This window comes from Mustela erminea, chromosome 3 (genome assembly GCF_009829155.1).
Source record: "Mustela erminea isolate mMusErm1 chromosome 3, mMusErm1.Pri, whole genome shotgun sequence".
NCBI lineage: Eukaryota > Metazoa > Chordata > Mammalia > Carnivora > Mustelidae > Mustela > Mustela erminea.
The window spans coordinates 156,850,563-156,878,326 of record NC_045616.1 but is presented as its reverse complement, the minus strand read 5'-3'; the positions used below and the strand labels follow the sequence as shown (position 1 = coordinate 156,878,326).

The following is a 27,764-nucleotide window of genomic DNA, read 5'->3' as shown; positions in this document are numbered from 1 at the left end:
TAAAAGAAAGAAAAAAAAACCCACTTTGATACAGGAAAATAGGAACTTGCCCTTCCTTTATACAAATGGTGGACTCTCTCTGCCACTTGAAAATTTCAGGGCAGAAGAAATTGTGTTAATACCTTTGCAAAATAATTCTGATAATTTTCTTTGTTCTTACATATTCACCTTATTTTTTTTTTCAATTTGAAAGTGGTCTTGTATTAACTGACCGGATTACAGAAATAATCCTAGTAGACACCTTAGTTCATCCTAGTAACCTATTGATCCGCTCTTCCCCGTTGCCAGCATCTCCACCTTCTGCAAAGCGGGTGGTCTTCTACTTCATTCCCCCACTGTGGAGAAGATAATTGAAGGTCTGTAAAAAGTTGCTTCTTTTGAAATGTCTTCCAATGGTATAGATTTCGGGAATCAGATCCTCTATGCAGATGATGCCCCAGTTACTAAGAGATGGAATGATCAATGTGTTATCTGTCAGGGCAATCTGCTTCTTGTTGATTTTGCCATAATCACGTTTGTAGATCAATTCATTCATCAACTGCAGGGTTGGGTCCCCCCATGCTCTATATGGTTCCACAGTCCTTAGCCTGTTAACTGTAGCCCTGCTGAGCTTAACAAAGTTGCCATTGAAGATCTAGTGAAGGCGTAGAACTCCGGCACCTGTTGAACCCTGGGGCTCACACCACTGATACCTCTGATCCTGCTGATACATGCTGATTTGGGCTCCGCCGATACCGAGAAGCTGCCAGCTCCTCTGCTAGCCATTTGAATCTCAGTTCCACCCACCGGCCTATACTCCTTACGGCAATGCTTAGCTTTTTCATAGATAGGCTTCTTATGGACTCACTTTAAAGGAGAACCATTTGTCATTTTCCCTAAACTCCTTCTGCCCTTTGAAATATTTTTATGTAGCCTTTTAGGGCCTTTCGTCTGTTATCCAGCAGGCTGTGATTCTCTGTGCCCACTCTCTGACTATGCATGTGTGTCCTCAAACACAGGGTTGCGAGGGTCGCAGTAGTAATCACTACCCTGTTACTAGACAGCCAGTAATTGCTGCAATAAAACGAGGCATAAACCTTCAGACGGCACCTTGTCCTGGCTCCGCGGTTTCTGTTCCTGAAGGACGCTTCACCCAGCTTTCCGTGGAGCTCCACTGAACCGTCTTCCAGAACCCTGAACTCAGACATTTCTAAATCCTGGGGCTAGTCCTTTAGGTTCCACTGGAGGGACAGAGCTATGCGAACCAGGAAGACTTTAAATAGCACAGTCTTTGAGCTGGGTCATGTGGGTCCCCTTGAGTCCTGCACCGCTCCCCATCGTTCTCCTGGACGCTCAGAGCCCTGGACAAAGGAAAAGTGTGCAGCAGATCACTGCCTGCCCTTGCATCATGGGGATGCGGGAGCCTTTCCCCAGCCCCACCTTGACAATAGAAATTTTTTCTGAACTCCTTCCACCTCCACCAAGCATGTGGAGCCTTCCAGGGGTGCGTCTTCAGCCTGCCCGACGCCCGGCTCTCGGATCCTGTGCCCGCCGACACAGCCTCCCAGATAAAAGATCCCTAAGAAACAAAACACCTATCCAAAGGAATTTCTGCCTATAAAGGCACAAAACAGGATCTTGTACCTTTTATATCTTTCAGGAGAGTCAAAGGACCCCGATTTTAGTTATTAATATTACTAAAACCTGGTTCGTATCACCAGCTTCCCAGGGGAAAAAAATATTAGATTTTACAGCATTTCAAACTTAACTATCTTGCTAGTGATGCATCTTTTCCCAACCAGAACAAGACCCGATTTATGGGAGTACGTGCTTGAGGTCTGAGTACAGCGCAACCCAGAACCAGTAAGTTGTCTTGAAAAGCTTCATTTTTCCAAAATCAGTTTCTATGTGAAAGTTTGCAATGATCTGAATTTTTTCCTTTCATCCCTCCTTTTTTAAGAGCTAGCACCGGAGCCGCTGACAGACCTAGGCCTGACACCTACTTGTTGGAATCTGGGAAAGAGTGACAAACTTCACACCACTCGGGGAGAGGATCTCTTTCCAAAAAAACGTTCTCCTTCTGAGAACGGAGAATAATTTGCATTTTGTGAGAGTTTCTTATCTCTAACCTTACACAGGAACTATCTCCTCAGGGATGAGAAGGTGAGTCTGACTTGGAAACAAAGAATTCTCTTCGGGGAATTCCTATCAAAAAGAAAGAAAAAAAGAAAAAACATGTCCTATTGCCTTTTCTCACTGGAATCCTCTAATAGAAATTTACACCACGATCACAAAAGAGAATATTCCAGAAAACTTCTTTATACATAACCATATCATAGAAAAAAAGTAGATGAACTTGTAAAAATAGAAGGTAGCTCTTGGGGCCAAGTATGCATTCCCAGGGTTCATATCGAAATCTCGCTTAAGCTTACCCTTTGGAGGATTCGTTTTGTGGGATTTAAAATGAAACCGAAGAAGTAGACTCAGGCACATCACGGAAGAAGTGGTGTGAGAGATATCACGGATGAGGGAAGACAGCAACGCCAGCGTTCAGTCTAGGACCCCATGAATGCCGACAAAACCCGAGAGAAGGAAGCCAGCAGTCGGAAGCTATTGTCTATAAGTGGACCAGATGTGCGAGAACATCTGAGCACCGGCTCCGCCAAGGGGCAGAGCAGGAAGAGAAGCAGAGGCGAGAAGCAGAACAAACGGAAGCATGGGTTAAGAGCAAAGCCCTGAGAACCCCAGCGTACGACAAGGAATGAAAGTCAGGAACCCCACGATGACGGGGCGTTAGACTCTGCAAGGAAGAAAGGAGGAGGAAATACACATAAAACAGACCATTTCCGCACGAACTGCTGCGTGCTCCTAACCCTTCGAGAGGAGCACTGTGTAGCTTCTAAAACAACATGGAAAATAAAAGCGAATGTCTGTAGAAGTTCAAAAAGTAAAATAATGCAAGAATCTAATTACTTTACAGTTTAGGGAGGATAAAAGGGAAGGCACAAAAGATTAAAGAGAAAATTGAAATGACCTCCTAGCCTTTTTCCTCCCTCGATTTCCGTAGGGAAGCGAGTCAAAGTAAATTAAACGGTTATGTGTTTAACCAGTCAGACAGGAAGGGTGACAAGGGACCTTGGGAACAGAGGGAGTGGAGAAGATGAATGGGAGACAAAGTTGGATTTTGGAAGATTCATCATGTTTCCCCCTAATTCCAGAAGGATTATAAATCACTTATGTATTTGAAGTCTTCACAAAAGTATGTCAATGTGACAGTCACTCTTCAGTCCCCCTATAGGACTGCCTTCTCGTATTTGCCACAGGCTTTCTTTGCTTTTTAGGAGAATACTCCGGTCTATAGAAGCTTCAAAGATCACCTTCAAAAGTATCTTTCAGATTAAAATGTCCTGGTTAGATTGGGGTTTTCAAGATTAAAATAATTTCTGGCTAGCATTTTTGAACTGCTCCCAACAATCTTTCGAAAATACCTGTGAAGGCCATCTAAAGAGACAAAACTTGCATTTCCAACAAAAGTAAGGCTCAGTCAGCTTATGACTTGAGTCTAGGAAGAATTTCTGCTAAGAAAAAGGCAAATCTGAGAATTACCATTGTTCACTAACATGTATGACCCTACGCCTATATACAAATACGCAAACATTGTCAACCCCCAAGAAGACAGGCAAGCACCAGATCATTCACACCCATTCTGTCCTAGCTCAGAGAAGTATCTTGCATGATAAAAAAATGTCCGAGTTGTCTCAAACAAGAGCACGTGGCACAGGATCCAGTAATCCCAGCTTTAGAAACCATGCCTAGAGAAGGAATCAGAAATTTCAACCGAGATGTATGGGTAGATGTGCTTATGGAACCTTTTCAAAATCAAAAGAGAAACTGACAGCCACCAGCAAGGGAAAATGTTAAATAAGTCATGATGCAGCCATGAAGTTCCTTAAAATAGCCATGCTTTGGAAAAATTTAACAACAGGAAAATATGCTCACAATACAGTATCAAGTGATTAAAGAGTAGAATATAAAATTTATTTGTGGTTTGAACCTGAATACGTTAAAATCACACACACACACACATACACACCCTAGAAAAAGCAATGAGTTAGCAGTGCTTGTCTCTGGGTGGCAGAAATACAACTTTAATTTTACTTTTTATACCATTAAAATTTATCTACAAGGAGCCTATGTAGCTTTTATAGTAATAAAAATGGCATTCAGTTATTTAAATAAAACATAATTGAAGTGCCCATCACGAGGCTTGGACCAACACCGAACGTGGACTGAGACCATCGCGTACTCCTGCCTCGACAGAGACAAGTTCATCGCGCTTCTCTGCATCTCAAGCAAGAACACATGCCGTCTGAGTGGGGATGAGATTGCATGGAATAATTCAACTAAAATGACATATTTTAAGGGCCAAATACAACACCAACACAAAGTAGGTGTGAATACATGCTAGCCAAAGCCAGATGCTTACAACGGAAGTAGCCAGTGATCTGTCAAAAAGAAAGAAAGAAAGAAAGAAAGAAAGAAAGAAAGAAAGAAAGAAAGAAAGAAAGAAAGAAAGAAAGAAAGAAAAAGAAAGGAAGGAAGGAAGGAAACAGTGGCTGCTTCTCCACGAGTGTGGGACTATCACACCCACGCGGGCGATCTCTAGTTTCCCCTCCAACTGGAAGGTGCTTCCAAATGCGGGAAACCACCCTCCTTTCTGACGGATGTCAGGGCACACAGCCCTGAAGAGATCCTTCATGGCAGGGGCAGAAACATGACAGCAAGACAAACAGACAGGAACATAATGGAAGACCCAGTGCAAGAAGAAATGATCCAGCACCTCATTCAATAGCAAATTATCCCACCAGTATAATAAATAAATTTAAGGCTTATCGTTACACCCACGGTTTCACGTCCCACAAGGACACAGACGAGGTTACCCTAAGACAGAAGCATCCATGTGTCAAATGCACAAGGAGGTAGCCTAAGGGAAGGAGAAATATGTTTTCATTTCGTTCTATTAATATTTTATCTGAATGCGTTCCTTGTTGTTTGGGGCTCTGCAATCACCCAGGGCTGAGCTGCTCACAGCCAGCACGCGACTTGGCCTTTCAGATTTATTCTCCGGCGTTTCCAAATAACATAGTTAAGCGCTATGCAGGAATGCTGCACAGAAGCCAAAGATCTTGTTTTTTTGAGTGAATCATTATCATCCATCCAGAAAAGCAGCATAATGGAATACTTCGATTTTGTCAGTGAAAACCTTCAACAAGCCTAGATAATCTTGACTATGTAGGTTTTTAATATTTTTAACGCCAAAGGATGTTAAATAAATGTTCACAAATGCTCCCTCTAAATTCAAAATCAGCTTCAATGCGAAGCCAAAACATGCAGGGAAGCGTGGTCTAGAATATTGTGGAACATCTGGAGCGGGCTGGGGACCAAGATGGGAGAGGTCTTGAGGCCTCCTTGCTGGGGATCTGCTCATGGGAAACACAACAGAGAGGTTAAAACAAGGTAGAAGGCAGAACAATAAACATGAGGCAGCCCACAATGTAGGATTCTTTTTCCAGACAGATCTGCTCAGGGCAGCTCTGAATCCCCCAAAGGACACGAGGGTCCACCTTGGTGGGATGAGTCTCATGACCCCTGATAAGACTCTGATCAAGGCTCAGAATCCATCCTGCAGCCTGTGGGGTCTCCGTAACACAGCCGGCAGCTAAATACACAATCAGAGGGGCCTCCCCCACGTGGGCTAGACCCGGCATGCTGTGGCTGCTGTCTTCATCTGGGCTTCGTTGCCCTTCTGACCTGGCAGACCCTGACCCTGGAGGACAGACTCGGATCCACGGTCCTTGCTGTCTGTTCCCAGAAGGCGGTGGGGCAGCTGGGCGGCTCAGGGGTCCGCTCAGGGCAGAGGTGAAAGCACAGTGACACGGGGAGTTAGCAAGTCCCCAGGGCTGGGGTGGACTGATCAGAGCCAAGAGTTCACATGGTCCACTCTTGGTTTCTTCCCACGGCCTGGCCAGCCCTTCTACTGTCTTTGACGGAAATCCCCTCTTGCTGAGGGCCCAGGCTGGTGCCGCCCAGGCTCAGTCCCCACCTCCCGTCCCGTGCACCGCCAGCCTCTCCTTTCTCACCCCTCCTTCCTCAGCTCCCATGCCTTGGGCACTCACTGCTATTTTTCTTTGCCCCTTAGACTCTCTTGCCCTCCTGCTTTGTCATACCTGCTCACACTCACTCAGCAAAACGACTCCTCTGAAATCCAGCCCTCGGCCCACTGAATAGAGCTGGGACAAAACACAGCATGCTGCCTGAGCTCCCTTGAAATTCGTGATGGAGAAGCTCCAGTGGACCGCAGTGATTGATGTCCTGCCCGTGATCTCTCCGCTCGAGTTTCCTCTCTTTCCCATCTCCTCTCAATGACTATTTCCCCAGCCTTTCCTCTCTCCTCAGGTGCCCACAGCCTCCTCTTCTGTCCCCCATTTCAGCAGGGAGCCTGGCTTCCTACTTAACCGGGAAATCGGAAGCACCGGAGGGCATGGTCAGCCCCCCACCACGCCTCTCTTCTGTCGAGCATCTGGGTTCACATATTCTCCGTCCCACTGGCTCACTCTAAGTCCACGGTTCTCAGAGTGTCGTCCTGGACCAGCAGCATCAGGGGCCCCTGGGAACTGGGAAGAAATGCAAATTCACAGGTCAGATCGCAGGCCTGGAAACTTTGGGGTGGAGTCCAGAATTCTGAGTTTTAATAAGCCCTTGGGTCAATGCTGATGCCCTTGCAAATCTGACAACTCCTGCTGGAGGCAAATCCACATTTCCATCAAAGGCCAACCTACACCCCTCTGGAGCCCTGGTCCTGCAAAGCCTCCTTCCTCTCCTGTATCATCAACTTCACCATCTCTGGGAGCTCATTCCCAACAGCATGGAAACCTGCTGTTAGTCATCTCAACTTACAAAAAAAAAAAAAAAAAGAAGAAGAAGAAGAAGAAGAAAGAAGAAAAAAAGAAAATCAATTGGCTGTCAGGCAGGATGAATGCTGCAGTCTGGAGACAGAATTTCTCTGAAAACCCTCAGTTTTTGCTCTGAAGACCTTCAACTGATCAGACAAGGCCCACCCGCCCCCCACAGTATCAAGGATAACCTCCTTTCTATAAGGATAATTAATTTGACTACATCTACATCTAACTCTATCTACAAAATACTTTTGTAGCCACAGCTGGTAAGTGTTAGATTAAATAACTGGATCTTGCAGGGCAGCCAAGGGGATGTATAAAATAACCCTCACACCATCCATGTGCCAGGACCCCACATTCTTATTTTTCATCCAGGTTACTTTTCTGAGCCCTAGACTAATGTAGGCACCTGCGTGCTTGGCATCCCCACTTGGCTGCCCACAAGGATCTGTTCAAGGCTGAGTCTTCCCGGCAGATTTCTCCACCTCATTTGGCAGCAACTCCATTCTTCCAGTCCCCTATTCTTGAAGCCTCTGAGTCATATTTAACGCTTATCTTTCGCACCCCACAATCAAGTCCCATTGGCTCTCCCTTCCCTCTGCCTTCCCCGGCTTCCACCTCTCCCGCAGCCCCATCACCTCTTCCCTGGTTTGCTGCAACAGCTTCTGAGTCAGGGCCTCCCCCCTTTGTTCCCCGTCTCAACCCAGCAGCCAGGGAGCCTCTGCGTACGCAAGCCGGGCCACGCCATTCCTCTGCCGTGGACCACACTGCATGTCCATGTGGGGCCCAGCATAAGAGCCGAAGGCCCCAGCGTGGTCCACTGGGGGTTTTCAGAGATGAAAGGGGGCCGGTTCCTGCCACTTAGACTACCACATCCCCTTCTTCCCACTCCCAACCCCAGCACAGGGGGGGCTGGGCTTGGCTGGTTTCCGGAAGAGTTTGGAATGAGTGGTTTTTAACAACATAGTGACCACTTTACAGAGGTCCCCTGCCCTGTCCTTTCCCCTGCAAAACTGAATGCTAATATTAAAGTATTTCTCCCAGGCAGGCATCCTGGCGGAGGTAGGAAGAGGTCTCACCTGCATAGTAATGCCTGATCTTGCTGAGACTGACCCAAACACTCGGACCTCACAGCACACAACAGAGAAGCCACGCTGAGCCAAGCTGGGTGTCCATCTAGAACCGTGGCTCTGGCTGCTGCTCCATCTCCAGTCCCCAGGACCTTGGCTTTCTGTCACCAATGCACACATTACCTGGAGACTAATGTTACGTGTGTCACACCCACATCTGCTGTGACTTCCAAACACGCTGAAAGGCAATCAGTTTTTTCTCTCCGTCATAATGCCAGAACTCAGTGTTGCATTATCCAGGAAAAAAGACTCCTGCTTATTTAAAAAAAAAAAAAAAAAATCCTTTGGGGAGAGAGGGAGAGATTTTTATCTGGAAGCCAATGGGACAAAGGGGTTAGCATTTTACAAGCTGCAGTAAAAGCTGGGACATCGTTTCAGAACGAGGCCAGCTGGGAGACAGGAGCTTCTAAACAAGGAGGTCACCGTCCAGACTGCCTCTCCGAGGGATGCTGCTGGAGCTGATAGAAGTCGGGAGGGCGGTAGTACGGTTTGCAGACTGCTCTACCTCCCCTGCTGGCTGCACGGAGTGGAGTGGGGGCGCGCTGTCTCACCCCGGTCAAATCCCTTCCCTACAGCCCTGCTGCCTCCTCCTCTCCACACTATTGGCTTCTGAGCACTTCATTAAGCCGATTAAATGCTCACATTAGCCTAGCTCCCCTTTACCTAGAGGAACCACTAGGACATTGTGTCGCTCCTCATTTGCTTAAATCATCTCATACAGGCGTCTGGAGAGGCCATCTCCGTGATGCTGCTTGAACTCCTTAGCTAGTAAGAAAGGCAATAACGTAACTGGCCAAAATGGCTCTTGAAACAGTAGCTGCTCCTAAGAGCATCTGGTCAGTTTCACGGAGGCTGGAGGACGCCCCAGCCCGCCTCGTCCTTCCAGAACCAGATGGCCTCGAGCATGTCCATCTGAGCTCAGTCGGGGGTGGGGGGAATGAGGTTTACTTAATCACCTTTGGCCCCGGCCCACTGGGAAGTCCTTCCTCACGTCTAACCTGAACTCCTCAAGCCCATACCCTCCCCTCTGCACGAAGGCACTTCAAATTACCGAACAAGATTTTGGCCTGATTTCCTCTAGAGTAAAAGTATTTTGTACCTTTTTGATGAAATGAGATTGTTCCACATTTATTTTCTTTTTTATTCCCCCTCTTGGTTATTTCTACCACTTGAAAATGTGAAGACCAAAACTATGTGTTATCGTATCAGAAAGCCCAGAATATTGTTAGAAGTATGGAGAGCCACATGGTTTCAAACCTAGTCCCTGCTGCTCGACTGCCTGCCTTCAAATTCCAGCTCTACTTATTAGCTTTGTGACCTCGGGCAAGTGGCTTAGCCTCTCTGTGTTTCGGCTTCTCAGCTGTAAAATGAGGATGATAGCCGTATGTAAGGCATTAGCATATCATGAGGTTAAATAAGTTCATAAATATAAGAATATAGGTGGTATTAAACATTTTGTGCCTTAGAAAAGTCTGCTATGAATATTAGTTCTCAATTTTCTTTTTTTAAAGATTTTATTTATTTATTTGCGAGAGAGGGAGAGAGAACCTGAAGCCTGACATGGGGCTCGATCCCACGACCCTGAGATCATGACCTGAGTTGAAAATCAGGAGCTGGGTGCTTAACTCACTGAGCCACCCCAGTGCCCCTAGGTCTTCATTTTCTATAAATAAATATGATTTTCATTCTGAGCATTTCTCCAAACAGGCTAGCAGAAACATACTTGCTCTGGTCTTCAGGGGTTCGTCTAGGGAAGGGAGAGCCCTTGACCCGCCGGCTCTGTCCAGCCAGTCCCCTGCTGGGCCCCGAGAGCTACAGGTCCAGGGCTCCTGTGATGGCTTGGGCCTGGGGCTCTGGCTGGGTTTCCCAAGAAGCCACCTGCCAGGACCCACGTCTGACACTATGGCAAGTGTGGTAGCCCCAGTATCACACACAAGGCCTGGAGAGTGACCAGCTCAGCACTCAACACAGGCAAAGCAGAGACAAGAACTCAGGCACGGTTTGCGCATCTGAGAAAAGGCGCCAACCCCAAATCTCCAGGTGGCAAGGTCATGTTTCCTTTATCAGGTCAGTTTACAGGATTCAAAATGCACTCATCCTTTCAGAGGTGAAAGAAAATTGAATCCTGACTTTCGTGGCTATAGCTTTAATGACACGGAAAGATGTTCACAATATTTTGTTAAATGAAAAAAAGCCAGGTTATAAAACAGAATCAAGAATGATGGCCCTGTGGGTCTCTCTGGGCTGCTGTAGGAAAATGCCACAAACTTTGTAGTTCAGGACAATGGAAATGTATTTACTAAGAGTTCTGGAGGCTGGAAGTCCAAAATTAAGGTGTCGGCAGGGCCATGTTTCCTCTGAAGGCACTGGGGGTGGGTCCTTCTTGCTTCTTTCGGCTCTGGGGGCAGCAGCGCCTGGTATCCCCTCGCTGGCCAGCATCACTCTAATCCTTGCCTTCATGTGTTGTCTCTCTGTAAACATCTGTCTTCATGGGGCCACCATCATTCTCCACGTAGGAGAGACATGACATCAGTCACGTTACCTTGCTACATCTGCGATGCCCCTATTTCCAAATAAGGTCGCAATCTGGGGTGGGTACTGGTGGCTAGGACTTTAGTGTGTCTTTTTTGAGATGTAACTGTCTCTTGCCTTAAAGAGTCTACAACTTTTTCAACAATAACAAAGACTGCATCTCTTTATTTTTTTCTAATTTATTTTTTTGAATGATGTTCAGTTAGCTAGCATTTAGTACATCATTCATTTGACTGCATCTCTTTCTGAAACCACACGCACACACACACACACACACACACACACTCACACAACGCAACCCTTGACCTGAATGAGATCTTGTTCTCCACACCTGTGTCACCTGCGCTAACACCTGTTGTCACATTGTCCCCATCCCTGCCCCACTGGGTGAGCTGTGCCGACACCCGGATGTGGGTTTCCTTCAGCCCACCTCTATTTACTCACAGGCTCCCACAGTCTTCATAGGCGTACACTCATTATGTGAAGGTACATCTCTGGGAGAGGGTTTTGTCACTGGTTGTTTTTTTCTTTTTTTTTTTTTTGAGTACTTTATGTGCCTCTTCAGAATCCTGCTTTTCTCATGCAATAACATCTGGCAGAAGTTATCCCAGTAACTAATAAGCCTGTAAGTCACTATTTTCAATTATTATATAGTATATTCTGCAAGTGGGCATCAGCTCGAAATGAACAGTGATTACCTCAAGAGACTTGGAGACAGGGGCTCTCGTCCACCACCTTCGTGCGTGTGAGGCGAGCACCAAACCCGAGATAGGACAGCTCTTCAATTAGCATATGTATCTCTTCTCATAGTTGACACATTCTCCAGAAACTCTATCACTAGCAGAACTGGTACCACCTGCATCACCTTATTCCTGCTTAAGCTAATGTTCAGTGTTCTACATGAGCCTCACATCATGTTATCCTAGTAGCCCAAGGGCGGTAAAATGCTCCCGCAGATAAGGACAGGGCTCTGAGGAGTAAGCCCGGCTTGCTGGTCAGACTGAGGATTCAAACCCACATCCATTTATCCCCAGGATCCTCTCTCTTCTCCACATCTGCTTTCATAAAAGAAATGACATCTCCTTCACCAGAACTGTCTCGGAAAGTCTAGACACGCTTGTACCTGAATCCACCCTCCACACTGTCATTGAAAATAGACAAAGAAATGAAGCAGACCAAAAAATCAAAGAATTTTAGCAACCCACGACCCCAGCCATCCTGCGAAGAACTGTCATAACTTCCCTCTGCTTATTTACGATCAGTGACTTAAGTTTCAAGTCCAATGTGTCACACATAAATGCCTAATTTCTAAGGACGGAAGAGAAAACGTCAGCTCACACAGGACCGGGCAGGGAGTCGTCAGGAAGTGGTAACAGAGGTGGAAGCCTGGGGTGGCAGGCCCTGAACTTGGAGAGGACAGCGGTGACCTCTGAAATTACACCAGGACCTCCCTCTGCGGGCCCACCCTTTCTAGGAGTGTGATTCCTAGAAAGATCATTGAGAGCCTTTGATAAAATCCCCATATGAAAGTTCCATTGCAGCCCATGTTATCTTTGATTGTCAATAAGTTCATGGGTAAGTGTGACAGGTGCTGACTGACCTCGGACCCCTGATGCCAGTAAGGAAGGGATGTGAATTTCAAAGGAAAGTAAGCGGTGCCTGGAATTTACCTGTCTTACCTTCCTTAAACAGCAGACAGTGATGTGCTTCTCAGCCCGGGCTAAGCCTCGCAGCCACCTGGGAAGCTGTCAGAGGACCGATGCCTGCATCTCAACTAATTGGTACTAGAAGCACCTGAGGATTGAGCATCCCTGAAGCCCTCCATGTGACTCTCACGCACAGCAGAGGCTGAGATCCATGTCCCTAGAAGATTCAACAACAACAAAAAAGGGATTAAATTTGCTACAAATTAGGAGGGCTGTCTGCAAAACAAGATAAAATTGAGAATGAGAAATAACTTCCTTTGTGTGGCAACACAGCCTTCTGTGGTCTGGTCCCAGCCTTGCTCCTCCGCCCTCCTTCCGGTGGTCATTCCCTGTAGCTGCTTGCTGCAGGGGAAGTGACCTTGCCCCACATAAACCACCCTGCTTTTCTCCTCCATTGCTTTACTAATGCATTCTGTCTTCCAGGAAACTTCCCTTAAATGACTTCTGCTCATTCTTGGCCATTCAACCTAGGAGGTCCATCTCTGTGAAGCATCTCATGATTCCCTAAGGTATGGACCCACTGGATTGCATTTAATGATCTGTTTGGTGTGTGTTTCTCCACTTGACCTTGGAGAACATCATAAAAGCAGAGATGGCGGGGAGCCTGGGTGGCTTAGTCCATTAAACAGCTGACTCTTGGTTTCAGCTCAGGTCATGATCTCAGGGTCCTGGAATTAAGCCCTGCATCAGGCTCTGTCCTCCGTGTGCAACCCACTTGAGATTTTCTCTCCCTCTCCCACTGCCCTTCCCCATACTTGCAGGCATGCCTGTGCTCTCTTTCTCTCACTCTAATAAATCTTTAAAAAGAAAAAAAAAAAAGGCAAGAGACTGCCCATTCATTTTAGGTCCCCATCACATAGACCAATAGCTGATGATCACAGACAATCAGGAAATGAGTATGAGATGAACCCAGGAAGCAGGACAAGGGTAGTAGGAAGCATGCATCAGTTACTCATTTAGTATATTAGTGAGAAATGTATAGTCTTGGAAGGCATACACATTTAAGAAAAAATTTGTTTTGCTGATGATAGCACCGGAAGCTTGAAAGAGAACACTGTGGGGAAAGGGACAATGTAGAGTTAGTTGCTTCTTACATGGTGTTTATAAATCTGTTTGCATTTTTCCCCTTTGTCCTTGTAGGAAGCCAAGTAACATAAAGATATCCTTGTAGCCACCTTATTTTTTTCCATCCTCATGGAAATATAAGATACTTAGTTTCCACGGGCTGCTGCAAAAGAAACCCCTTTCCTTTGGGGGATTGCAAAACCCTTGTAACAGGCAGCTGCGAATGTTTGCTGCCCACCCTAATCAATTTCTTGCAAATGACACTGCAGAAATACCAGAACTTGGTCATTTATTCCTTGACTGTCTTCCCAGACAATTAAGGACCTAGCAACTCCTGTGTGCTAAGCCACCCAGGTGCTCCTCTTTCCAGCAACTTCACAAGAGACACTGTCAGAACTCCTTACAAACAATCAAGTGTGAAGGAGGCTCCCACAGAGTGTGGGTGCTGGTGCAAAAGGAGCTCGTGCCAAAGCATAGGGCACACTTCTCCTGCAACATGCCACATACGTTGTTCAAGACGGTGTTCTTGTCCGGGCTTTCTTGCGATTGAGCGGTTGGACTTCGGAGGATGACAGTGACTCGACCAAGCGCACCTGGATGACAGATGTTATGGACACCGTCAAGTTTAATGTGGCACCATCCAGGTGAGTCTACTGTACCCAGCACGTGGCAAGCCTGCTGCAGGCTGCCAACAGCCATACCTGGTGAGGAGGGAGCAGAACTGTGGGGCGGTCAGCATTCAGAGGGAGAGGAGGGATCATCGGGGTCAGCCTCTTCGGACTGCAGGGGAACTGCAGCGAGAGAGCAGGATGGCTTCTTGCTGAGAATCACATGGATAGCCATACATATGTCCAGTCCAAATGTGGGGACTTAAACTGGAGTTCTTTCCCTGCATAGTCTTGTTTTGTTTTGTTTAAGCTTTTATTTGTCAGAGGCAGAGACAGCACGAGCAGAGGGAGCGGCAGACAGAGAGAGAAGCAGGCCTCCTGCTGAACAAGGAGCCTGATGCTGGGCTCGATCCGAGAACCCTGGGATCACAAGGAGGGCAGATGCTTAATTAACTGAGCCACCCAGGCATCCCTAGGTAAGCCACTTGTACTGTCCAAACACACCAGCCAATTTTCCGAACTTCATTTGACTCTTCATCTGTAGGCAGCTTAAGGATGATTGATTGTTATCAGCTTGGGCAAATCAAGTTGGAGCTCTGCAACTGGTCCACACCCAGTTGCTCCCGCTGTATCTCCCTAATAGTGCTCAACACTACGAAGTAATCTCTGCTGGTACCCAGTCATTTTGTTGTGGCTCGTCATGTCTAGCCAGCCCTTATCTTTGACCTAAAAATTCTCCGGAGTCAGTTCTTAGAATCTGAAGAGTTTCCAACAGTATGTGAGAGAAGCACTTTTCCTAAGACCTTCATTTCTTTAAAAAAAAAAAAAAAAAAAGGAATAAAGGAGGAGCTAGAAACCAAAAGAAGACATCATCATAGTTCTTTTGTCTTGCCTTACATCTCAAAGGGAAGCGCGAGTCTTGTGAGCAGTGGCTTAATTTCAGCTGAACATCATTCAAAGTGTTCAAAGCTACTAGCATATTTTAGAGAAGAATACAGTGGGAATTTTAAGTAAAAAACAAAAATATTCTGGGTTCTAAAACTAGAATAAACTTTTGTTGTAAGTTTTTTTTCATCAAATAGAGACAAAATAAAGAGGAAAAGAAAAACGGAAGTATGGTTCCATTAATGATCACCTCCCCCACCCATACACAAGGGCCATGTGTGGACAACACATGCATTCATACACACACCCGTGTACCCTAAATCTCGACGTCTTGTAGGTATCATGATCTCATAGTGATACTACTTGTTCTCTTCTAGTCTCAAGTAACTAGAGCAATAACGTGTTGGTAGACATTACCCTCCCACCTAACCTTCCCCCCCCCATAATGCATCCATTGTCTAAAAAGAGTTGCCATCCATGAATACTGTCTTGTCATCTGCACATAATGAGGTCTTGACTTTTTCTTTACCTGTCTCGATGTCTTTTATTTCTTTTTCTTCTCTGATTATTGTGGCTATATTGTGGCTATATTGTGCCACTACTATACTGAGGACAATGTTGAGAGTGGACATCCCTGACTTGTTCCTGACCTTAGGGGAAAAGCTCTCAGGAAACCCTAAAGATGTCACCCAAACACTCTATAACTGTTCAATGAATTCAGTAAAGTCACAGGAGATAAGATCAATGTACAGAAATCTGTTGCATTTCTATATGCCAATAATGAAGCAGCACGAAGAGAAATTAAGAAAACAATCCCATTTACAATTGCCCCAAAGATAATAAAATATCTAAGAATAAGTTTAACCGAAGTGGTGAAGGACCTATACTCTGAAAACTACAAAACACTGATGAAAGAAATTGAAGATGACACAAAGAAATGGAAAGACATCCCATGCTCATGGATTGGAGTAACAAATACTATTAAAATATCTATACTAGCCATTTGTACATCTTCATTGGAGAAGTGTCTGTTCGTGTCTTCTGTCCATTCTTTGACATGACTATCTGTTTTTTGGGTGTTGAGTTTGAGAAGTTCTTAATAGATCTTGGATATCAGCCCTTTGTCTGTAGTGTCATTTGTGAATATCTTCTCCCGTCCCGTGAGTTGCCTCTTTGTTTTGCTGACTGTTTCCTTTTCTGTGCAGAAGAAAAGATGCTTAACTTTATCTTGATGAAGTCCCAAAAATAATTATCAGGGAAGTTCAAATTAAAACCACATTGAGATACCACCGTATGCCACTTAGAATGGCAAAAATTAACAAGGAGGAAAACAACAAATATTGGAGAGGGTGGGGAGAAAGGGGAACTCTCTTACACCATTGGTGGGAATGCAAAGGTGCAGGCACTTTGGAAACAATGTGGAGATTCTTCAGAAAATTATATAGAGAGCTGCCCTATGACCCAGCAATTGCCTTATTGGGTATTTACCCCAAAGATACAGATGTAGTGAAAAGAAGGGCCATCTGTACCCTGATGTTCTTAGCAGCAATGTCCACAATAGCCACAATGCAGAAAGAGCCTACATGCTTTTCAACAGTTGAATGGATAAAGAAAATGTGGTCCATATATACTATGGAGTATTACACAGCCATCAGAAAGGATGAAGACCCAACTTTTGCATCAACTTGCATGGGCCTGGAGAAGATTATGCTGAGTGAAATAAGTGAAGCAGAGAAAATCAATTATCACATGGTTTCCCTTATTTGTAGAACATAAGGAATAGCATGGAGGACATTAGGAGAAGTGAAGAATGAAGGGGAGAAATCAGAGGGAGAGACAAACCATGAGAGATTATAGACTCCTGGAAAAAACTGAGGGTTTTAGAAGGGAGTGGGGGCAGTGATGGGTTGGCCCTGTGATGGGTATTAATGAAGGCACGTAAAGTATGGAGCACTGGGTGTTATACGCAAACGAAGGATCATGGAACACGACATCAAAAAAGATAAACTCAAAATGGATAAAAGACCTCAATGTGAGACAGGAATCCATCAGAATCCTAGAGGAGAACATAGGCAGTAATCTCTTCGATATCAGCCACAGCAACTTCTTCCAAGATATGTCTCCAAAGGCAAAGGAAACAAAAGTGAAGATGAACTTTTGGGACTTCATCAAAATCAAAAGCTTCTGCACAGCCAAGGAAACAGTCAAGAAAACAAAGAGGCAACCCACAGAATGGGAGAAGATATTTGCAAATGACAGTACAGACAAAAGATTGATATCCAGGATCTATAATAAATTCCTCAAACTCAACACACACAAAACAGACAATCATATCAAAAAATGGGCAGAAGATATGGACAGACACTTCTCCAATAAAGACATACAAATGGCTATCAGACACATGAAAAAATGTTCATTATCACTAGCCATCAGGGAGATTCAAATTAAAACTACATTGAGATACCACCTTACACCAGTTAGAATGGCCAAAATTAGCAAGACAGGAAACAACATGTGTTGGAGGGGATGTGGAGAAAGGGGAACCCTCTTCCACTGTTGGTGGGAATGCAAGTTGGTGCAGCCTCTTTGGAGAACAGTGTGGAGATTCCTCAAGAAATTAAAAATAGAACTTCCCTATGACCCTGCCATTGCACTCCTGGGTATTTACCCCAAAGATACAGATGTAGTGAAAAGAAGGGCCATCTGTACCCCAATATTTATAGCAGCAATGGCCACGGTCACCAAACTATGGAAAGAACCAAGATGCCCTTCAACAGACGAATGGATAAGAAAGATGTGGTCCATATACACTATGGAGTATTATGCCTCCATTAGAAAGGACGAAGACCCAACTTTTGTAGCAACATGGATAGGACTGGAAGAGATTATGCTGAGTGAAATAAGTGAAGCAGACAGAGTCAATTATCATATGGTTTCACTTATTTGTGGAGCATAACAAATAGCATGGAGGACAAGGGGAAATGGAGAAGAGAAAGGAGTTGAGGGAAATTGGAAGGGAAGGTGAACCATGAAAGACTATGGACTCTGAAAAACAATCTGAGGGTTTGAAGGGGCGGGGGGGTGGGAGGTCGGTGTAACAGGTGGTAAATAAATTAAAAAAAAAACTAATGAGGTACTGTATGGTGACTAACATAACACAATAAAAAAATAGATGAATGGATAAACTAGTTATGGCATACCTACAATGGAATATTATTTAGCGATAAAAAGGATGGAATCTTGTCATTGCTACAATATGGATGGAGCTAGAGAGTATAATGCTAAGTGAAATAAGTCAGACAGAGAAAAAAAAATACTATAGGGTTTCACGCATATGTGGAATTTAAGAAACAAAACAAATGAACAAAGGGGAAAAAAAGAGAGAGAGAGGCAAACCAAGAAAAAGGCTGTTTTTTTTTAATTTATTAATTTTTTTCAGCGTAACAGTATTCATTGTTTTTGCACCACACCCAGTGTTCCATGCAATCTGTGCCCTCCTTAATACCCACCACCTGGCTCCCCCAACCTCCCACCCCCCGACCCTTCAAAACCCTCAGATTGTTTTTCAGAGTCCATAGTCTCTCATGGTTTACCTCCCCTTCCAATTTACCCAACTCCCTTCTCTCCATCTCCCCTTGTCCGCCATGCTATTTGTTATGCTCCACAAATAAGTGAAACCGTATGATAATTGACTCTCTCTGCTTCACTTATTTCACTCAGCATCTCTTCCAGTCCCATCCATGTTGCTACAAAAGTTGGGTATTCATCCTTTCTGATGGTGGCATAATACTCCATAATGTATATAGACCACATCTTCTTTATCCATTCGTCTGTTGAAGGGCATCTTGGTTCTTTCCACAGTTTGGCGACCGTGGCCATTGCTGCTATGAACATTGGGGTACAGATGGCCCTTCTTTTCACTACATCTGTATCTTTGGGGTAAATACCCAGGAGTGCAGTTGCAGGGTCATAGGGAAGCTCTATTTTTAATTTCTTGAGAAATCTCCACACTGTTCTCCAAAGAGGCTGCACCAACTTGCATTCCCACCAACAGTTCCCCTTTCTCCACATCCTCTCCAACACATGTTGTTTCCTGTTTTGTTAATTTTGGCCATTTTAACTGGTATAAGGTGGTATCTCAATGTGGTTTTAATTTGAATCTCCCTGATGGCTAGTGATGATGAACATTTTTTCATGTGTCTGATAGCCATTTGTATGTCTTCACTGGAGAAGTGTCGGTTCATAACTTCTGCCCATTTTTTTATATGATTGTCTGTTTTGCGTGTGTTGAGTTTGAGCACAGCAAAGGAAACAGTCAACAAAACAAAGAGGCAACCCACAGAATGGGAGAAGATATTTGCAAATGACAGTACAGACAAAAGGTTGGTATCCAGGATCTATAAAGAAAACGGCTCTTAAGTAGCGACAGAGCAAACTGCGGGTTACCAGAGGGGAGGGGGGTCAAGTGGAGGACGAAATAGGGGATGGCGATTAAGGAGCACACTCAGTGTGATGAGCCCTGGGTAACGTATGAAGTTGTTGAATCACTCTATTGTACACCTGAACCTCGTACCACACTGTATTTAACTGGAATTTAAGTAAAAACTTTTAAAACACTCAATATAAATAAATAAATGTTTAAAACTATAATTAGTAACTTAAAAAAAAAAAGAAAAAAGAAGTTGTCCTCCAAATAAGTCAAGAGCACGGACCCATGAGCCAGGAGAGCTTCCCAGGGGGTGGGGGGGGGGCATTTGACACAAAGTAATTTTTAAAGTAAGACAACCAGGAAGGCCTCAGATTTTCCCCTTCAGGAAGAATTTGACCCGATTTATCCCTTATTTGCAGGATGTACCTACACATAGCCCTTTTCTTCATTAAATAGCCTTGAGATGAACAAATCCTTTGACAGACTTTACACCGAAATGTTTGAGAAAGGGTCCCCAGCGATGAGCCCATGAAGAGGACAGGACCCCACACACCCCAAAACACAATAGGGCGCCCCTGCTGGGACCCAGTGACTGCGTCATGACCCCAGACAACACTGACTGCAAGACACGCTTTTAGTTTTCAAGTGACTAAGAAAAATACCGTGTCCATGAAGACACCTGGTCCCACCAGCCCCTCCTTACTCCGAGGACCTTGATTCCTCCTCAGGGTTTGGTGGTTCGTTGCCAGCCTCTTTCGCCCGCCGCTAGGAGTCCTTCTGCATGTGTTTCCATACGGATTCCTCCTCACCCACTTCCTTTCTTAGGTTCTCGTGTCTGTGAACTTTCCACAAATTGTGCCGTGCTGACGAACACCACCTAGTCAGCAGGAGAAGACTCGTTCTCACTCGTGGTAACTGTGGCTCTGCTCCCCACGGCCTTACCCGGGACCCAGGCTGAGGGAACAGCCCCGATCAGAGGCTCCCCACTCTCCGGTCAGAGGGACAGAGAAAGAGCAGACGGCTGTGACCCTCCTGTGGCTTCGGCTCAGGAGTCCAGGCGTCACTTACTCACAGGCCAGGGACTCGTGCTCACAGTGGTCAAGTGTGACATGATTGGCGTGGACTATTCTCCCACGGGGGGTTCAGGAGGGAGGGGCCCTGCAGGGAGACAGGGGTCCAGCTGGGGGGAGCAGTGAATATTCGGGACAAATATTGCAATCTGTCATTAAGCTTTTGGTGGTCACTTTGCAAGAAATTAGAGAATACGATCGTTCTACCAAAGAGCCGTATTTGCGCTCCCAGTAACACATTTATTCCCTGTAGCTCCATTTGCGTGCCTTTCTGTGTATTTCACAACTTTTCCCTTAAGTGTAAAATGAGATGTAATTTCTGGAGAGATTTTTAAGTGTCAGTTAAAGTCCATCATGTAGCTACTGACACACTCGTGACTCATGCAAACACCACCGGTGTGACAGCCAGACCGAGTCTACTCACACACCGGCCATGGGGACCGGGTGGGCTGCTTCCGGTCACAGCAAACGTGAGACATCATTGTCTGGAAGATGCATTTTGACTGCACACTTGCTGAAATGTGAAAAAAAAAAAGTAGATGAAAATCAATGAAATATGATATTTGTGGGTATGTGTGCGGGAAATGAGATGGACTGATCAGTTCTTAAAAGTTCTGCATCTTTGCTCTTCTAAGTGTAGGCTGTGATTCGGAGCTATTCCTGCCCCCTGCGAGCTGGTTAGGAGGGCAGAATTGCCCACCCCAGCCAAGACCCACTGACTTGAAACATGAAGGACTCCTGCTGATAGATCCTCATGCCCATTTAAGTCTGATAAGTAGCATTCTAAATGACATCAGTGTCCTGGCTAGTAAGTGCGTCATACCAGCGTGAACACACACACACATGCAGGGAAGCAGGTCATGGAGACAATCGCCACCCCTCCCTGCATCCTGGGGCTCCACATATAGAGCAAGAGGAAAGGGTGCCAGAGGTTATCCCATTCAGCAAGACGAGAAGGGTGACAAGGACAGACTAGATAGCTCAACCCCAGCCACGCGTGAAAATCGCCTGGAGATGTTTCTTTAGAAATACTCAAGTTTGGGGTACCCAAGGTTGTTGAACACTTGACTGACCGGCCGTGTGGGTGGGACCTCCCGTTCAGAGGGCTGCGAGCCGCAGGGCACAGAAAGGTCGTTGGGAGCTGGGAGCAGAGCTGTCCAGCTCTCTTGTGAGCACCTGAGTCCTCCCCTTCGCTGGGGTCACTGTGTACACAGGCCCCAAATTAGGGACAGGAAAGAGACATATGTGTTGCGCAGGGTTTAGAGCTGACCGGAGTTGGAATCAGAGTAGCATAATGACTCTGGATTTGACTTGATCGCGAGTCACGTGGACATAGCCCGTGCACACGTGATGGGAGCACACCACACTAACTTCTGGATCATCTCTTCTTTAACCATAATTAAACCAGCTAAATGCCCCAAGCCTCAGTGCTCTGGTCTGTTAAATGGGCTTAGAAGTAGTAACTGCCACCTGCCTCCTCCAACCACACTGGGAGCCTGGGGTTTACAGACAGGCTTTTTGCGAAACGAGTCTTCCTAAGGTGCCATGCAGGCGTGTTATTTTTTGTACACATTTTTAGAATGGTCTTCTGTTCATTTTATCTCTCTAGAGAGCTACTGATTATTTGTGTTAAAAAGAGATTGATTTGAGGACGCCTGGGTGGCTCAGTCAGTTACGTGTCTGCCTTTGGCTCAGGTCATGATTTCGGAGTCCTGGAATCGAGCCCCATGTTAGGCTCTGCACTCAGCAGGGAGCCTGCTTCCTCCTCTCCCTCTGCCTGCCGCTCCTCCTGCTCATGCTCGCTCGCTCTAATAAATAAAAATCTCTAAAAAAAAAAAAAGAGGTTACCTTTTACTTCAGATCATTTGAGTGTAAGTGAGCCAAAATTAGGAGTTTCAAAACTGAATTCCTTGAGGCAACTGGGGTTTACTAAATTTGGCTTCCACAAAGTATTTTTCAAGTACATCTCGGGTTGTTGGTGGTGGTTATTTTGTTGTTTTGGTGATTTTGTATTTCCACACTTTAACTAACTTACGAGAGGATATATTATCTGAGTTTACTTTGTCTCCTTCAACTTCCAAATTATGTCTCCATCTTATGGTGACGTATGTGGTTCTATGTAAGGGAAGACTTAAACTACATCAGGACTCTGAAAAACAATCTGAGGGTTTTGAAGGGGCGGGGCGTGGGAGGTCGGGGTACCAGGTGGTGGGTATTATAGAGGGCACGGATTGCATGGAGCACTGGGGGTGGTGCAAAAACAATGAATACTGTTATGCTGGAAATAAATTAAAAAAAAAAAAGAAAAGAATCAGTAAAAATATTGCCACTGATGGGAAGACTATTTGGAATGTTATTTGTTTTGGTATTATCATTCTTTTTCTCCAAGTCCATTTAAGGACTTTTTACTACCTGTACATAATAGGTAACATTTGCTTTTGCAGGCGGTTAAAGCTGTGTAGTTGAAGAGAGTTTCATATATGTGCGTGTATACACACATATACCTATAGAGAGATACATTTCTATACACATGAAGACTCGTATCCACAAGTAGTAATTTTCAGGAGATGGTGAGCCTCTGGCATTTCTCAAAGCCTCTTGGGTTGTAAAGGTCACAGACATAGAGTGAACCCACCTGTCCTGCCTGGGCGCCCGTCGGTGTAAACAGCGGGAGGACGGCATTATCCCTGCAACAAGTGGACTTTCTTCATGTCTTGGAAATGTCTAGCCATTTTGAGTTGGGTTATAAATGTTGGCAACAATCACCCAGACTTTCGAAGTGAAAAAAATCACTTTCACTGAAGCCACTGATGACAGGATAAAAAATTCACCCAAAATTTCATCCAAAAGGATAAAGACTTCAAAAGGGAGGATGAATGTGGGCTCGCCCGTATTTCTTTGCTCAGGTGTCAACATTACATCTCGGGGACGTTCCCAAACGACAACGCAGGAAGAAGCGTGGCCGCCATCATTCATCTCGTGGGGACGGTGGTACGTGCACTGAGAAAGCCCATCTGCCCTTGAATCCTGAGCTCTTCTTTGGGAGATGAAAAATGGGATTCACGGGGAGTGAGAAGATGAAGACCCCTCTGTGATCCTGTCCCTCCCCCCAGTTCCACTTTTCACCTTGAAACTGGTGAGATTCTGACCTAAAAGAGCCATTTTACCTGCAATCCCCCTGTAGGTTCTTGGTAGTGAGTGACGATCCCAGTGCTTCCCAGTGAAAGACGATCCCAGAGCTAAAAGCAAGACATCCCCCGCTCAAAGCACACTTTCCTCTGTCCTATCTCTGGGTAGAGCGTGGAGGGAAGCTAGAGACTCACAGAGGACCATGCTCAGCAGACGAAAATCCTGGAAACAGAGACAACAGAAAGTAGAACTAATCACAGGAATGAAAGTTTTTTTTTTTCCTTTGTAGGTTTTTTTTGGGGGGGGGGGTGGGAGGAGGAAGGGGCTCAGAGGAGATGAAACCTGGCTTGCGCTACCTTGTCGACATTAAGAGTTACATAAGGTAAGTAAAGATAAAACGGAATAAAACATTCGTGTCAGGGCATCTTTGTTTTCAAAACAACTCAATGCTATCTATGGTGTGAAGGGATAATCAGTAAAAGGTAGCTCTTTCAACTCAAGTAACAAAGAGAAAACTCAGCTTTGATCACTTCAAAGGAAACCAAATACTGCAAATGGGAAAACCTTAAGGACAGACGGAGGAGAGTATGAGTTTGCGAGACCATAGTAGTCAAGTAAAACAGCCCTCAGAAGACACGATAAAATGAGCCCACGTCCTGTATTTGAACTTGCGGCTCTCGGTCCCGGACGTCAGCGAGCCCACAGTCTGGGGTGAGGAGCCCTTTGGCCTCGGCTGCACCATGTGATCAGAGAGAAGAGAAACCAGATGCGAGCCTGAAGGGGAGCAGGGGCTCATCAATTTAAGTCGGGGAATTAAAGGTTGTGAATCACTAGGTTGCTATTTTTAGAAACCGAGGGAGATAGTGTAACACAGCAGGAGGCATGAAAAGTGAGGCTTGGAGACAGGCTATCGCCCTGAGGGCTCATCGCTCTAAACATGGTGGCCAGATGCTGGGGTCTGGGTCCACACCCTGGAAACACAACCTGGATCTTGAGCCACATCCCCAAACCGAGCCTGAGGTACGGGCTGGCTCCCTGTGTTTCCCTCGAGGACAGAGCAACATTGTCATCAGGAACGTGAACCAAACACGTCGAGATAAGGAAGCAACTCGAACCCACAGCGTTAATACTTCGGTGTAGAATTTCAGAATAAACTACATAAGCATCGTTTTGAACAAAATATGTGTCATTTAAGTCATTAGAAACATACACAGAATTTCAGCCTATTAGAGTACATGTCATATTGGCCCCGGGCTATTATCTGATAGACTCGTGGTTTGAGATTGGAAGGAGTAAGAGAATTTGATTAAGTTGGCAAAGAGCATTTGATAGTGTAAGACAACTTGATTTAGCCACCTATACATTTAGGAGCTCAGAGCTTAGAAGGAATTTGTTCCTTGGGTTTGTAAGTCTGTCCTGAAAGAAATACAATGTGCTATGGACGGACTAAATTTTGAGAATAAAGTTTTAAAGTGCTTAAGGGAATGTAACTAAGTAAGTTTCCAAGTTTGGTTGGCTATTTAAGTGGACCTTGTTTGTTTAACTTACGAGTTAATCACACAAATATTTTAAAAATTGATTTTCAACTTTAAAAACCAAGCACCGATTCATACAAAAGTTATACTAAATAGCCTTTCCGGAGACAAATCCTTTACCAAAATGTTTTTAATCTAAGTTACTGTACCCCTCAAAGAGACTCAGAGAGGGGTCACATTTCACTCTGAAATAAAAGAAGGATTGTCTTGGTTTCTCGACTAGCCCTTTGAAGGGAGACAGAATGATCACGATATTGCAGTTAACTTGGAAGGCGTGACTCCACCGAAGATTATCTTTTCCAGGATAGCGTGTAGGTTGTAATCATGCGACTTCCACTCAGTAATAATGCAACAGTGATACTGTCAGCTTCTGGGCGGTTCAAAGCACGTCTGCTAGCATGTCTAATCAGTGTTTTCTGCACAGCAACCAAAAGCAATTTCTACTCTGGCTCTTCTCTGTGTCCACTTGAAACCCGAAGGCACAACGCTTACATCATTGTCGAGTGTCCTTGGACTTGGAGACCACTCCATTTCTAGGACATTTCTCCCCCGTGGGGCCAGAGAGAAAAGTAATGGCTTCAAAGCTAGAAGCTTTTTAACGTGAGAAGGGCTTAGCTCCTGTGTACATGACGTAGGATTCCCACATCCATGGAACCCTATTCTTAGCACTCTAGCATCAAGTTTTCCTTCCTTAGTCCTCCGAGAGAAAAGACGTGACCAAGACTGGGAGGCAGGAGCTCTGGGAAGACTTCGGACGGCATCCCCAGGGCTTAGAAGATGCGGCCGCTCTAGGAGTTGAGGCATGACCTGCTTCCCCCATTGGAGGACCCACCCCGGGCACAGTGGGAACCCGTTTCAGTAGGGACTCACTGCCCCCGCCTGCCCTCATGCTTGCCCATGTGGCTGCCCCAGCAGGGACACGGACGTGTCACCAGGCCCACCCTCCCTGAGAAGAGCCTGCAGCTTCCAGGGTAAGGAGGGGACTCCTCAAGGAGGCAGGGCCAGCCAGGCTCACAGGCAGGCCTCCATGCAGCACGCTGTCTCTCCTGAGCGAGGTGACCACCGGTGGGGTTCCGCGCTGCAAGTCCTGTGTCCCGGGACACTCCTCAAACCCCAAAAACCGGGACAGTTGTTTGCCCTACAAGTAAAAATCCCCCATTCCCCTGTTCCATGGGAGCATTCAGAGCTCCTCGACCAAAAGAAGGGAGTGACCCAAAAGTCCTTGAAAAATGTGTCATTCGAAAACACAAAAACCTCTGTGTGCAGTAAACCGTGCTTTGCAGAAAAGGGAAGCGTCCCTCCCCCGAGGCGCGCGGCAGCCAGCCCTGGCTCGGTGGCGGATTCGGTCATCTGGTGGGCGGCTGCTCTGGACTCCAGCAGTATTTGACTTCAGATCAGTGGAAGGAAAAGTTATTTCCCCTTCAGGCTGTGAAGTTTTCATCTCCTTGTTTCCCATAACGACCTCCCCCCAGCTTAAACATGTGTCCCTTCCCAAGACTCTCCTTCTGGCAGACATTGTATTTTAAATAAAGCTCATGTTGTCACAGTCATGGGCGAACATAGTTCCATTTATAGATGGCTTATCTAGGAGTCCTCGGCACCCCTGGATCCTCCTCTGGGACCAGGACAGGCTGGGCTGGCTCGCACTCCCCAGCCCTGCCAGACGAAGAGCAGTGTTCAAGTGGGCCTCACATCTGTCCCTTAATCTGTGCTTCCGGCCAGGCCCCTCGCCCAGGGACAATGCTGGGAGACACAGCTGTCACCGAGGTTCACTACTGGCACCTAGTGGGTGGGGGTCAGGAATGCTGCTAACAGACCCAGATACCTAAGGACAGGCCCCCGTAACAAATAGTCCAACGGCAGAAGTGCCGAGGGTAAGGAAGGCATTCGCAGAGACTGGTCCGGTAGCCCTTAGGGGGTTTGAAGACAGCATGGCCCAAAGCTTGCACCTTTATCATGTTCTCTAATAAAGATTCTTGCTGTTTCTGAGGCTGAGAAAACCATCTTCATTTTGGAGAGAGACAGAAGAATGTCAGACTTAGAAGCAAAACATTCTCATCCACGGAGGACAAAAAGGATCTTCCGTCCATCCCAGGTACCAGGAGGAACGAGCACCCAGTCAAGTCTGTTGACAGCAGTGCCGAGGATGTTAGCGAGGTGGCGGATGATGTGCCATAGTGGTACGTTGCCCAGTGACTAAAAGAGAAACAAGCAAACAGGATGTTGTGCAGGGCAGTGTTTAGCACAATACTGAAATCCGGGTTTTCTGGTTTTGTTTCGTTTTAAAGATCTTATGTGTTTATTTGCGAGAGAGAGAGAGACAGCATGAGCAGGGGGACGAGCAGAAGGAGAGGGAGAGAGAGAGAATCCTCAAGCGGACTCCCCGCTGAGCAGGGAGCCCAGCACAGGGCTCTGTCCCAGGACCCCGAGATCATGATCTGAGCCAAAGGCAGACGCTTAAGCAACGGAGCCCCCAGGCGTCCCCTGAAATCCCTTCGGAACACTTTGCAAATTTGCTGTAAAAAAAAATCTGTTACATCCACACAGTGACCTGTACATAAATGTTGAAAGCAGTATTATTCATAATAACCAGAAAGTAGAAACCACCCAAATGCCCACCAGCTAAGGAATGGACAAACAAAATGTGGTCCGTCCGCACACGGGAGCATGACTGGGTGATAAGAGGGGACGGAGTCCCGTCACAAACTACAACGGGCATGGACCCTGCGAACATCACAGG

General features: G+C 45.9%; 1 pseudogene; it reads right to left on the bottom strand.

Annotated features, from left to right (window-relative positions):
* Positions 1-247: 247 nt before the first annotated feature.
* Positions 248-26,982, bottom strand: LOC116587274 (annotated as a pseudogene).
* Positions 26,983-27,764: the final 782 nt, after the last annotated feature.